The 15,000-nt window shown below is 53.7% G+C and overlaps 1 protein-coding gene across 10 annotated transcripts in view; it reads right to left on the reverse strand.

Annotated features, from left to right (window-relative positions):
- tenm2a (teneurin transmembrane protein 2a) overlaps positions 1 to 15,000 on the reverse strand; it is a 195,750-nt gene that overhangs the window by 77,877 nt on the left and 102,873 nt on the right. The window lies entirely within an intron of this gene.

Below are 15,000 nucleotides of genomic sequence, written 5' to 3' on the forward strand. Positions count from 1 at the left end.
GACCTACACGGAAACAGATGGTGTGGAACCGGATACTTATACCATTTTCCCCTCTCTGACCACTCCTTCTCCCCCTCTCCCCCTCTCTCCCTCCCACACTCGTGACCCGTCTCTTTCCCGGGCCTCAGTGTCGTTAATACCGCTCATAATGGCAGTCTGCGCCGAACGACCGGAGGCATTACAAGAAGGACGGGGAGACACTAAGAGAGGGATGAATTCCCTCAAGCGCCCGTCCCCCTGAGTGCTCGCTCGCGCTCTCTCGCTCTCTATCTCTCTCTCTCTCCCCCTCTCCCTCTCACTCTGCCTCTCCGAATCTCGGCATCTTGCTGTATCCCAGATCTTGGATCTGACTGGAATGCAATCACAATCACAGTTAGCGCACAGCCTAGCATACTCAATTGCGCTGGGCGTGCCGAGCAAAAGATTGTTTTGGACATTGTGATGAGGGGGGACTTTTTAAATTTACATAAAAAAAAATATATCACTCACCAAAATAAATAAATAAATTTTAAAAGCGAAGCGGCCTCGGAGTTATGCATTTCATTACACTGCACTCATAAAACGCCCGTCTGTCGCTGGCATTGTGCACTTCCATCCGTCTGTGGGCTGCCCTGTTTGCACTCTCTTTCTCTCTCTCTCTCTCTCTATCCTTCCAATCGCTCTCTCCTTCTTTACATGACTTCCTCTGTCCAACCCGAACAGTTTAAAGTCACTTCAGTGCCAGTCGCCAACTCATGATTGTGGCCCTAATTTAGGACTATAGGTTTGACTCTCCTCACACACACACACACACACACACACACACACTCACACACACTCACACAAGCACACGCATACAAGCATGCATGCATGTGCGCACGCACACACACACTATTCTGTCAAACTACTTTCAGCTGGATCACTTGGTAGAACTTTTAACTAAGAAGATTTGGGCAATAAAACAGATAATCAGAGCAGAACGCTGGTGTGTGCATGCAAATACACACACACACACACACACACACACACACACACACACACACACACACACACACACTCATCTGCGTTATCACGGCCGTCTTTGGCTGGTAGCAGGAAACGTTTCGACGCCTCGCTCCGATCTCCATGGACACAGCGAGCACAACCGTTCCGATGCTGATGTTAATTAACCTCTCAGGGCTTAGCAGCAAATTAAAAGACTAATTAATAACGTAAACAACATGGGGGGAGACAGTGCGCGCTTTAGCCAAGACCATGTGCACATCCTCTCTGTCACACACACACACACACGCACACACACACATACACACACAGCCCTTCTGTCTCTCTTGCTAGAACAGAAAGGCACGGATGCCCATCGTAACCTCTCCGGACCGGCGGGGATGAAAAAATGATCTCAGGCATCCTGGAGGAGACAGTGGGAGACAGCGGGAGACGGCGGGAGACGTTCTACACACCTCCCCACCTCTCTCGCCTCTGGAGCAGCTGGAAGCATGGTAGTAAATGCCAGGATTAATCTCGGTGACTTCAGATGGATGATCACACACACACACACACACACACACACACACACACACACACACACACACACAGCACTAGCAGCCATATGGGCAGGACTGGCACTGCGGCAACACGCACCTCTGCTGGAGTCTGGCCACCGCTCCAACCGCGCACACACACATACACACACACAGACACACACACACCGCGCATGGGGCAGGGACGCTCCTAATGAAGGCTCACGTGCCTTTTGTGCCAGAGGAAAACAGACGCAGTGCAGCGGTGCTCGGAGCACACGTGCTGCTCGGCCTTCGGCCCCCGCTCGGACAGGCTGTCAGGCGATCTCCTTCTCTCCTCTTCCTCTCTCCTCTTCCTCTTTCCTCTTCTCTCTTCTCCGTTTCTCTGATATTGCCCAAATATTTTCAGAGGTTGAGTTGCAGCCACAGGAATGCAATCCACAGCATGTTATCTCTCTCTCTCTCTCTCTCTCTCTCTCTCTCTCTCTCTCTCACACACACACACTCTCACACCCACACACACACACACACACACACACCTCTCTCTCTTTCTTTCTGTGATATGTGAATTGTGTTTAAAAATGAACACATATACATACAGGCTCTTAAAATACACTATAGGTATACTCAAGCGCACACACACACACACACACACACACACACGCTCACACACACATACACACGCATTCACACATCCTGTGAAGTGACTTTTTAGTCTGAGTGGGCAGCATGTGTACGGCGTGGAGATGAAACGCCTCATGTTCCATCCCCCCTGCAGTGTGGCTCTCCCCTCAGCCTATGGATCAGTCTCTCTCTCTCTCTCTCTCTCTCTCTCTCTCTCTCTCTCTCTCTCTCTGTGTGAGGAAATTAAAAAAACAAAAGAAGAAACCTACACGTACACAAATAGGCATAACATCGAGAGCATTAGTGATTGCAGTACGTGGGTGGGCAGAGTGTGAGCACTTTCCTACTGGTGTGCATGCATCTCTCTCTCTCTCTCTCTCTCTGTGTGTGTGTGTTTGCGTGTGTTTGTGTATTTTAGAGTGTTTTGATGTTCCTCATACTGAGACAGGCAACTAAATCCACTTCCAGCACTATCTGCCCCACTCTATCTGCCCCACTCTATCTGCCCCTTCCCTCTCTAAGCCATCTCATTAGTTTATCATTTTTTTCTTTGGGGGCTTTCTGCCTCGCTGAGTAATAAAACCCTCATTTTCTCGTTCTCTGCAGACCCTCACCTGCCCCCCAGGCCACGCCCCCTCCATGCACGCCCACACTCTGAACTCTCGACTCACCCCGCCGCTCACGTGGCGGACGCACTCCGGAGAGCACGCTCCATTCCAGACAAACAACGGACATGGCCGGATCGTCAGCCATGCTGAGCTAATGGAGGAGAACCGTCCGGCCCCGTTCTGCGCTCGCCGGCGGGCCGCTCTCAGACACCGTAACGCTTAATGACCGATAAACCTGGCCGGTGTGCCCGCGGGCGCCCTGGAAGGCCTGTGGTGCTTTGGCCATTACCCACTGACATCCAGTCTTGTTTAACCAGCAACGCGTCAGACAAAGTGCAAAGATAGAAACCGAGTTCACTGGCACTATGCGAACTTGTTGGATATGTTGTGGGAAGGGAATTATGGGAATTATGACAATAGCCCAGCGGTATTATATTATATGGGAGCTGTTTTCTCTCTCTCTCTCTCTCTCTCTCTCTCTCTCTCTCTCATTTGAGCATGAATGGCATGGCATGATGTTCTGGCTCTGTATGTAACAACTTCAGATAACAACCCTCATCTCTTGCCTTCAGTGTGTCTGTTCTCGGAGTGTGTAAAGAAGCCGTCTGTCTTCATTAAGCTTCAGTTAGATCCTCAGTCTCTCTCTCTCACACACAAATGCACACACACACGCACACACACACGCACACACGCACAATGCACCATCGCCATCAGCCAATGAAGAAAAAAAAAAAAAAAACACATCTCAGTCAAGCCTCGGACACCTCGGGTTTCCAGAGGGGCGTCTGGGTAGCGGAAAATCATCTTCGAGTATGGTCGTATCTGACGAGCAGCACAGGGTGCCGTCTGCCGCTGCCCGTCATTGCAGTTCTGCAATGGCTTCTGCAATCCGGCAGAAGAAAAATTCGGAAACTTCTAAGTAACGATGGATGTCGGAGGATGAATTTCAGTGTGGCCCTCTGGGGAATCTCAGATTCATTTGACTGACTCGGTTGCCGTTTTCATAGACGTCATGGGGAGAGCCTTTACTCTATGGGCAGTCATGGCTTGAAGCCCCGCCCCACTCTGAAGCCCCGCCCAACTTTGGAAGCCCCTCCTCGCCCTGTGGAGCCATGGGACTCCCCTAAAGGACGACGGCCGATTCCACAAAGGTGACCGTGCGAATGCAGGTCCACGCTGCATGGCATTGTACGCTGGAGGTCCCGGAGACCATCCTTACCGTCACAAGACTAACGGTCTCACATCCTGTATGGTCATACGAGGACCATAGCACAGACAGTGAGATGTTACTCTGCTGGGCCAAAAAAAAGTGTCTCATATGCACTGGTCCCAGTGGTCTGCAATATAACAAATTTCAGTGAATTTCAAGACATAGGCCTCACGGTCTCTTCCTTCATCCTCCTCCTCCTCCCTTCACTCTTTCGCTCGCTCTCTCTCTCTCTCTCTCTCTCCCTTTTTCTGACACTGGTCTCTACCGTCCTAGTGGTGAGCAAACACTCACGAGGGCCCAGGGTTCGCGCGTGTCACGCGCTCGCTCACACGTGCGCACGAGGATGTGCGAAGAGCTGACTGGATACCTCTCAGCGCGCTACGGCCGTGAGAATCGGATTACTCTCTCCCTCTCTCCCTCCTTCTCGCTCTCTCTCTCTCTCCCTCCATCAGGCCGGCTGGGGAATAATCCCATTAGGGATAGCGGCACGGGCTGCTGAGCCTCCTTTTTCTCTGGCAATTACAAAGCGCCAGAGACGGGTGTGGGTCCGTTCCTCTCGCCTCTCATCCCATCCATCATCTGGTTAGCTGCTGACGGAGGCCCCCCCGCCGCTCCCAGCTTTGTTTGGGTTAGCGCCGCCTGGCTCGCCGCGTCCCCGCCGCCCGAGGACGAGCTTCCCGCGGCTCGGCGGGGCGAGGTGTTTGGGGCGGCCGCGTCCGCCTGGTGCGCGGGGAGGCGGGGGATCGAACGTGGGCGGAGACGCCGCAAGGAGCGAGAGCGCTAACGCGCCGTGGCGATTAGCCGGGTGGGAAAATATGTAGACAAATGGCAAGATGACGAGGGGAGGGGAGAACAAGAACAAAAAGTTGCGTCTCGTTTCGCAAATGATGCATGTAGCGAAATGAGCGGATGCAAATGGAGTTCAGGGGTTACGGTTAAACGTCAAAAGACACGTGTGCTCGCGCGTTGTTAAGTGCTCTCTCTCTCTCTCTCTCTCTCTCTCTCTGCATGTACGCGTGTGTGCGAGCGTGTTCGCGTGTGTGTGTGTGTGTGTGCGGGGGTGTTTCAGCGAGAGCTGGGTGACATTGAGAGGCTGCAGCGCTGATGAGATGAGACGTGATATGCCCTCACCAGCAGTGGCACTTTAATTAAAACCCCCAGCCACACAGACACCTCGTTAGAGAGCGCGAGGGGGGGGGCGAGAGAGAGAGAACGAGAGAGAGAGAACGAGAGAGAGAACGAGAGAGAATGAACCTGGTGACAGAGAGAGCAGAACGACACAAAGGTGACGCGTGACCTTTGCTTTTCAGAACTCTGCTCTGCCAAATGGTCGACTGCGGCTATCGCCGGAACCCTCCGATTCTCCGCCGACACTCTTTCTCCACGAACGTACGGTTTTAATCCCAGGGTTAATGGGCACCACCGTGCGCTCCAGCAATAAAACAACAAAACCAGCTCAGCTTCCAATTTCGCACCCTGAAAGGACAGCAGCCGCGAATGCGCGTCTGCGCCTTTTTTTTGTGCTGTTTTAAAGAGGAAAGATGAAACCCAGGGAGATTGGCCTGTCGTCGGCTCGCTAACCGGAGCTGAGTGGGATAGACACCCCTCGGACCGGGACGCTGGGAAAAGCTGCCACGTTTCAGAAGGCCCAGTGCGATGTAAAGGCCCGGGATGAACGCAGGACGGCTCCCCTTCCGAGACACGGCACTATTAGCGGGGAAGCTATTAGCTAGCGGGGGTGCCGGTTCGGACGCAGCCAGTAACTACCGAAATAGCCCGACTCCTTAGTTTAGCCTGTTCCGGGAAAGGACATTTACTGGAAGTAACAGCACACGGCTTCCTTTGGGCATAGTGCCCGGTGCCGGGGTCGTATCTGGAGCCCTTTCCATTCGCTATCCGACCAACTCGGATTACATGTTCACGGCTCGGAGAAAAACAAAAGCAAAACAAACAAACTAAATAAACAAAACCAAACAAAAACCCAAACAAGCAAACAAAGCCCCCCTCGTCCCATATGTGCAGGCTGCGTGTTTGCGAAACAGAAGACTGCCCGTCAGGCTGGGAAAACGCGCGCACACATGGAGGCACAGCGCGACAGCCGCGCTGCTCGGGGAGGAGGGCCCAAGAGAACAAAAACAGGTGATAACAACGGGACTTTGTGGAAGGAAAAAGATTCAACACAACAAAAAAAAACAAAAAGGGAAATCGTGGGTTCCATATTGTGTGACAGGTGGGACAGGCCTAGAGGAGAATGACTGAGGGTCCGATAAAACAGGCCAGAGTGTGAGGATGATGCCTCGGTGGGGACCTGCTACCTGATTGGCTCCAGACAGGTGACTGACAGTGAGTGATGAGGCGGGCATTTTTATCAGTAGTGTTAAGGAGTGTGGGGGGGAGGGGCGGGGCCAGACCTTGCTGTCGCCCTCACAAACACGTCCCCCCACTGGTGGGGGGGGGGGGGGGGGGGGGGGGGGGCCACGGGGACCCAGCCGACGCTGGTGGCCTGGAGATCCGCGTGGCCACAGCCAGAAGATCCCGGTGAATGGGCCGTGAAAGTGCCGGAGATTCTCAGAGCTGCTCTGGCTAAAAGTCTCGTCTCAGTGAAATCTCGTCTCTGGATGAGTCCGGACAGGAGCATCAGAGAGTGGACGGGGCCCGGTTGGGAGAGAACTAGCTGGAGTGGGACCAAAGTGGGAGATGCATATTAGCAGAAGACAGGCGTCCTTAGAATGACATTCTAATTAGTGGATTTTTCCTATTGGGTCGGAGAATAAATTACTCCATTAGAGGAGAGGAGGGGGCCATGGTCTCCCCAAGTCCCAACCCCACACACACACACACACACACACACACACACACGTACATATGCACACACACAGGCACACACACATGCACATGCACACACACATACTGTATGCGCGCACACACACACACACACACACACTCAGTAGTCTTTGCACGTCCAGCCAACACGTGTCTCTCATGGTCAGGCCTTATTGTTTGCAACAAGAAGCTTGTCCCTTGTGGCCATTATCTCATATATTGACTCTCCCCTACGTCCACGTCCACGTAAATACACTAAATACACACACACACACACACACACACACACACACACACACACACACGCAAACAAGCACGCGTGTACCAACAGCTCCATGCTGCCCTTCTGCCCCACTGCTACAGTGGGGTCTCGCTTAGCAGGAGCGTTTAGCCGGGGCACACCTGCGGTCACTTAGTCTTTAATCTGGGTAAAATGCCCTGGGGCTTTAGCCGTGTGTGTGTGTGTGTGTGTGTGTGTGTGTGTGTGTGTGTGTGTGTGGGCACTCTCGCACGTGCCGCACGCAAAAGGGCAGTGTAGCTGACGGTGATGAGCTGTCTGATTGATTAAGACGGGGGTGGCGGGGAGGTGTGTGCTCTCCTGCGTGAAAGAGGGTCTGTCTGCTCTCGGTGGCGGATGATCGGAGACCCCACGTAAACGAAAACGCGAAGCAATTAACCCTCGAGGACCCAGGAGGGGAGGAGCTCGGGGCGTTAGCGGCGGCGCGGCTACCGGCCCTGGTGATCGGTGCGCTCTACCGTAACGCTAAGGTGCCACGCGTCCGGTGTGTAGCGGGGCCGCGCGCGTGCTAATGCCAACAATAAGAGTCCCTTTACGGATGCGCCGCTCCATGGCTGCCTAATGAATAATTGAAAGCGCGCTTGCTATTCAGAGAGGAAGCTAGCAGGGGGAATCAGTGTGAACTCCCTTTTTCTCCCCTCCCTTTTCCCCATCCCTCCCTCCGTTTGTCTTTCCGTCACACGTCCTCCCTCTTTCTGACAATAGCGCAGCTCACTGGCTCTACCTACCTAACCTTGCCCTCACCCCTCACGCCCACCCGGCGGAGCACTTCTTCTTTGCTCTGGCCATCCTGTTCTCCCTCTCTGTCTCCGTCGCACCGTAGCCGGGTCTCTCTCTCTCTCTCTCTCTCTCTCTCTCTCTCTCTCCCCCTCTCTCTCTCTCTCTCTCTCTCTCTCTCTCTCTCTCTCTCTCTCTCCCCCCCTCGGCTCTTTCTTCTCTCTCTGGAGAGTCAAGATTAAAAGGAGCGTGATTTGCGCGGATGGCGCTGTACCGAAAAGGGTAATAATTCCTTTGCGATAATTCACCGGCCCCCCCCCCAAAAAAAAAGCAGTGGAAAATCTGCCCAACCCACCTCGCCGCGGGGGCCTCTCTCTGTATATCCACCTCGCCTCCGTGAGTTCTCCTTAGTGTCGTGCTCTCTGCCCTACACACACGCACGTGCACACGTACGCGCGTGTGCCGGCGGATAAAGAGGCTGCCCTGGGTCTGGACACCCACCCGCCCGCCACGGATGTAAGCCCTGGGCAAACACAGAGAGTGGCAGAGGGCAGACAGAAGGGGACAGCCCAGCTTTGGCAGTGGCCGTTCGGGTATGGCCGCGGTCAGGACGTGCGTGAGGAGAGAGAGAGAGAGAGAGAGAGAGAGAGAGAGAGAGAGAGTAAAGGGAGCTCGGTGGGTCTCCATACTCTAAATAGAGGTCCCCGGCCTGGGAGAACAGCGGAGTGTTTTCAGATTTCAGATATCTGCATTGCCACTGCAAACACACACACATGCACACACACACACTGCAGCACATTCCCAGGCGCAGGTGTCGGCGGAGCGCAGGGCAGACGAGGCGGCCGGCACCGGGGACAAAGGAAGGAGAGAGCCACCGCTGCACAGGAACAAAGGGGTCTGATGATAGATGACGCGCTATTTCTACGGCAAGATTTATGTACTGTCAACATTAGCTGCTCTATTAGACAGAGCGCAATTACTCTGTGTTTTCCAGGGGACGGATTGAAACCAACTGGCTGGGGGGGGAGAGAGAGAGAAAGAGAGATATGTGGATTGACATGACAGCAATATCAGTCTTTCTCTCTCTCGCTCTCTCTCTCTCTCTCTCTCTCTCTCTATATATATATATATATATATATATATATATATATGCAACTTGCCTTTCAGCCTCTGATATAAGATGAATGTTGCGACAAGACAGTTTCCATTCACCCAGCAGATGTTTAAATGAAACTAAAGACAGAAAAGAAAAGCTACTCAAATGCACTTCTGCATTACTGTAAGTATTTCCAGTACAAGCCCAAAGCCCTCTGTGATTGGCTGGTTCATCTGGCGCTCTTATTCTGCTACTGAGGGGCGTTGGTGCGGGGTGGGCTGGGGGGGGGGGGGTTACTCTTAACTGCTAAATGAATGTGAGTGAGCGTAATGACGGTCTAGATCAGACTGCTGTAAGGAGTCCAGCCCTGCCTCTGTTCTCTAACACTCTCTATCTATCCCAGCCCAGCCAGCCTAATTGTGATTAATAATGATTACTGAGCTACTGATGGGATATTTGCATTCAGTGCCTGAGAGCCACATATCATAGCCTGAGAGTGTGCACAACAGTGACATTCCCTGTATGCAAGGTCGTATCGATGAAGTATATAAATGAGTGACTGAAGTGTGTGTGTGTGTGTGTGTGTGTGTGTGTGTGTAAGAGAGAGAGAGAGAGAGAGAGAGAGAGAGAGAAAGATGACTGCCTTGGCCCGAGGGGAACGGGCATTGTTGGATGAAGATAGGTCTTAGTGAAGTTGTCCGATGCGTTCCCCTTGGATGGATTTTTATCACCGCGTTCAAAGGCTCCTAAATAACGGAGCGCCTGCTGAATTCTAGGCCATGCTGTCACCCCTGGGGGCCAAATTCTCCCATTATAGCTGCCAGAGTGCACGCTCAGGGAGCTTTCCTCTCACGGTGACACTTTCAACTGTACGATGCGTGCCGTGAAACTCTAAAAACGTCTCTCTCTCTCTCTCTCTCTCTTAGGGATGGACTAAAAGGATCAATATTTTTACAATATGTTTACAATATCCATATGCTGACATCAACCTTAACCCATGTCTCCTTACAGGACAGGAGAGGGAGTCACATCAGAGTGAGGGTCACAGGTCATGGGTTGCCGCCCACTCGCCCTACATGTTCCGCCCCTTCCACCCATAGTGTGGGACCACCTCCACGCCCACGAGCCGAGGCGAAACGGTCCCAGGCCTGTGAAAAGGCGTGCTCGCTCCGATCCCATGCCTGATTTCTTGTTATGAGGCGCCCCGGGGTGTCAGACTCCGCCTCCAGCTCGGCAGGGCGGGAAAGGTCAGTTTCACGCCGAGGCCCTCGCCTGGCTGTGCAGCCAGGGCGACTGATCAGTCGTCAAACAAAGGATGACGGAGAGCGAGAGAGAGAGAGAGAGAGAGAGTTATTAATCAGTAGGCAACTGCGAGATGTGAGCAGGATACTTGCTCTGGGGGGTTGTTTGGGGTCTGTCCACGCATCAGATGTTTACTCAATCACAGGCTATGAGCTACACGAGCTCCACCACTCTGGGTGGGGCAACTCATTATTCACCAGGCCACTACTGATGGGAGAGTAAAAACACACGAGCAAAAGAAAGAAAAAAAGAGGAAAAAGGGAAGCTGAAGTGCTGAGAACTGGGCCGTGTGTGTGTGTGTGTGTGTGTGTGTGTGTGTATGTGTGTGTGTGTGTGTGTGTGTGTGAGTGTGTGTGTGTGTGTGTGTGTGTGTCTCTGTGTGTGTGTGTGTGTGAGTGTGTGTGTGTGTGTGTGTGTGTGAGTGCGCGTGTTTTTCAGGTCTGTAGTTATGTAGGTCAGTTTTATACTCCAGAGAGGGGAATTTGTAAATCTGACATAATAACACATTTAGCCCCTGGTGATGCTTTCCGAGGCGTTTCTCGTTTCGGTTTTCATTGTGCTGATTCGCCGGAACAAAGCGATCTCTCAGCGGCGGTGCGCAGAATGAGGCCACGCAGGTGGTGCCGTCTGGGGGCCGTCCAGCTGTGCGCGGAGAGGGGCTGGCCCCCGGGACAGCGGCTCCCCCAGTGGCCGGCCGTGGACCGAACATCTGGGTTCCCCGCCAGCCGCTGGCCGTCGGAGTCGCTTGCGGGGCGGAGTTTGGCCTGTGCGTCTGAGCACGCTGCAGTAAGGGGGCAGGGCTGGCCAAAGGACCCGATTCGTCAAGGATTCGCCTGCCGAACGCTTGGAGCTGCGGTGTCGACCCTCGCCCCCGCCGTAAATGGTCACTTTGAACCGAGAGCACAAGCTCGCTTTTGGGTGTCGCGCTCCTGTGGTGTTGGGGATGACTGGAACGCGTGACGGTAATGATGAGTGACATGGGCACCAGGCCAGGGCTTCCGCCAACATCTCCGGGACGGAATCACACGTGACCTTGGTAGAGTAAAGGGCAGAGGCAGACAGGTGGAGAAGGAGTGTGTGTTGTGTGTGTGTGTGTGTGTGTGTGTGTGTGTTGTGTGTGTGTGTGTGTGTGTGTGTGTGACCACTAGAGGAGAGAGCTCTGGCACTCTTGAGTGCCACTAAAAGCTGTAAAACAAGACCGGGCAGAATATTCTCACCAAGAGACGCGAGCAAATGGAAGAAGAGAGAGAGAGAGAGAGAGAGAGAGAGAGAGAGAGAGAGAAAGAGGAAGATAATGGAAAGTTTGGAGAGTTGGTTGGAAAAGATAGAAAGTGATAGATGGAGAGGTGGGTGGAGAACAAGTAGACTGTTCCATGTCTGCTCTCTGGGGGGGGGGGGGTGGTCCACGTCTTGGGGGGGTGCAGCATGGCTTTGTTTACCACAAGGCCACAAATAGCTCTGCCATCAACCCAAGTTGCTTGTATTTAATCGTGTAATGGGTAATGGTGAATAGATAATAGCATTCATTACGGCAGGGGTCATTAGAATACTAAAAAAAATCTATGAAAAACAGATTGTTCTTTGTAATGATAAATAATCAAGATTAAAAAAAAATTAAAACAGCATGCTGTTTTATCCCTTCCTACGTATCCCAGAATTCCTCGGCACTCTTAAGCGGGCAGGTTTCAGCCAGGCAGCCAAAGCCAGACCTGCATTTTTGCCTGCATGCAACCGAACCATCGATAGGTGTGATAACGCTTCATTAAATCTCTTAATGCAACATCTGGCAAGCCATCAGTGGGTAAATAATATCACATTTTCACATCGAACGCAAACACAAGAATTTGCGTTTGCTGCGGCTTGGATTTCCTGTCTGTAAAGTTCCCTGGAACGTCATTCTACAGATGAAGGTGTACTTTCATTATACAGTGTCAAGAGCAAGTGTGAATCCGCTCTCGGTGTCTGAAAGTATCCTTAAATGTGCATCACTATCCATCGGTTCGGACTACCCAGGGAATACCGCGAAAATTGCCTCTGTGGAATTCGCACTGCTGGCGACTGTTGCCGTCGCGAATTCCCATCCTCAGGGAAAATTCCTGACTTTCTGCAACGTGCGGGTCACCGCCTTCTCTCCAGCAGCGCGCCACGATCAGGACTCTCCCAGCGGAGGCGCAGGAAGAGGACCAGGAGCGTCTGCGGCCCCGCCTCCGGCCCATCTGGGTCCCGCTGCCGCCGTGATTAGTCTGAACCCTCCAATCAGCATGGGCGCTCCTCCGGCACCCGCATTTAATTATCGCCGGCTTTCCGGCGTTCGGCTACGGCGTCCAGAGGGGTGGCAAGACCCATCAGGGTCTGTGGTGGGGGCAGCTGGGCTTTGCTTGAGTTGCTTCCAGGGGCCTAATCTAAAACGCCTACGCGAGCAAATCGAGCTCAGCGTCTGAGCGCTGGAACCGCATGGGTCGGTGTCGGAGCCTCTCCGCTTTCCAAGAGAACAGCTCGAAGCCGTCGTCCCGACGCCAGGGCTCACTCCCTGATCGGAGCCTTGTCAACAGCGATGTCACCGTCGCCCGAGTACGGGGGAGGGGGTGGGGTGGTGTTTGTGGAGCGGAAGCCTGTTGCTCGGTGCAGAGGATAAGGTTAAACACGCGGAGGAGCTCCTGTCGGGGCGGTTTAACTTTGACTTTCGATCGATATTCTATTTCCACGCCACCCCCATCACTCCGGTCGCTGCCGTCTCGCCGCTGACCCGCATGGAAGGCAGGAAATCACACGCTTTCAAATAAACCACTTCTCACGCACGACACACACACATATGCACATAATTACAAACACGCGCACACACCCACACATCACGGTCTCCTTCTGCTTTTATATATATATATATATATATATATGTGTGTGTGTGTGCTATTTATGTTGCTTTTCTATTTGTTTTCTGTCATTTCAGTTGCGACCAGCCCAAAAAAAAGTGCCTCTGTTGCACTAAATTCCTCACGCCCTGATCGAGCCGTCGTGTTAAGGCCAGCGGAAATAGAACGCCGCTTCTCATCTGGTCGGTCGGCTGAGTAGCCGAACTACTGGTGTGGTCCTGAGGGTTTGGCTTTCCTAGAGCTTTCATTATATGCATCCGACATCGATCCTGAGAGCTATCTCCACTCTCTGCACGCTAATTGAGATTTCGTCCGATCCGACCACGTCCATCTCCGAGCTGTTCCCAGTCTCCGCGGAGAATTCAAATCGCACCCCCGGCTGGGCTGCTCTCTGCCGCTGGGGGGTGGGTGAATGAGGAGTGGGCTAAACAAGCTTCTTCCCTCCGATGGGCAGGCTGGCGACGGTAACAAGTGGACGCGCGGCGTGGTGGGGGAATGAGAGGCCCCCCACCCTCAGGTGCCAACCACTGTTCTGCCCCTGCCCCCCACCCCCAGACATGCCTCCGGAGGTTGGCACGGCGCAGGGCAAATGAGCTTCCACGCGCCGGGTCCTTATTGGCCGCGCGGTGCTAAGCGGCTTACCGGCGGCCGAGACGAGCGGAAGGAGTGGAGCTGGGACGTGAGAGCGCGCAAAGCCTCTTTCATTTCCATCCAATCACGTGGAGAGTGTCGGCGTGGGGTTCTTCCGTTGGCCGAGGCTCTCCTGGACCCCCCCCCCCTCCGTTTTCTCTCTCTCCGTCTCTTTCACAGCCTCTCTTCCTCCCTAAATCTGGTCCCGAGGAGCCGTCTGAAGGTCTCCGCTCGGCAATCCGTGGCGCAGTGCCTCTCCACAAATCCGGCCTGATCTCGCGGGGAGTTCTGAGATCAGTCGCCCCGGGTCTCTCAGCCACGCCCCTGCGCCGCGTGAGTGGTTGGGTACGCCGAGTGGCAGGGGACTGAGGGAAATGTGCGCCCTCTAGCGGTCACGCAGGAGAAGCGCTCTGCCCCGACGGTCTGACTTGCTCCCGGGAACGGGCGCTCCGAACGGCCTGGCCCGCGACTGCAGATGGAGCTCTGGATCTGCATGCCATTGTCTGCTGGAGTTCCATGTACCTCCGCACTGGAGCTCAAGCTCCAACATCTCAACCCACGCAGGTGGAGCCGGTGGCTGGCTTGGCACCTGACTCCACCTTGCCCTACCCACGCCACTCATACAGGGGATTTTAGCTCGGAGCGGGTCTGGGAGCCTGGCACACATCCTCAACTGAGCACACACACACACACACACACACACACACACACATACACATTCAGACCCACCATAGCTAAATGCTTCACTTTAGCCCCTGCAGAGCGTGAAAAGTTCCCTGCTGCCGAGGTGGCACTAAACCCGGATTAGACCCTCGACAATGAACGCGGGGTGTAACGGATAAACAATCCCACCAGTCTTATCTAATCAGGGATTTGAAGGATGTTATCACCCTGCACCCCTGTAGAAAGCTTCCTCCGTGGAGACGAGCGGGGAGTGGTCTGCAAGGTGGTCCCATCACGTGCGTGTGTGCGTGCGTGTGTGTGTGTGTGTGTGTGAGACATGGTGAGAGGATCTTGGTTGGGGTACACCCCCCCCAAACACACACACACACACACACACACACACACACACACACACACACCTGCATTCTCTACACAGTCCCTGCTACAGAAAACCCACTGTGATAATCTTTAAATCATGGCTCATGCCCTCCAGCTCCCCCCTCTCTGTTCCAACCCCTCATCTCACACTCCCACATACACAAACACACATGAGAACACGCTAACGCCATGGTCAGCATGGGGTTCGGGAGGTATGGAAACAGCATCCAGGCGGGTGTCCCTGGCCCAAATGGTGGGACGTAGCGGGACCCGGAGGAGGACACA

Source organism: Electrophorus electricus, chromosome 16, assembly GCF_041902795.1.
Source record: "Electrophorus electricus isolate QZ-2024a chromosome 16, ASM4190279v1, whole genome shotgun sequence".
Taxonomy (NCBI): Eukaryota; Metazoa; Chordata; class Actinopteri; order Gymnotiformes; family Gymnotidae; genus Electrophorus; species Electrophorus electricus.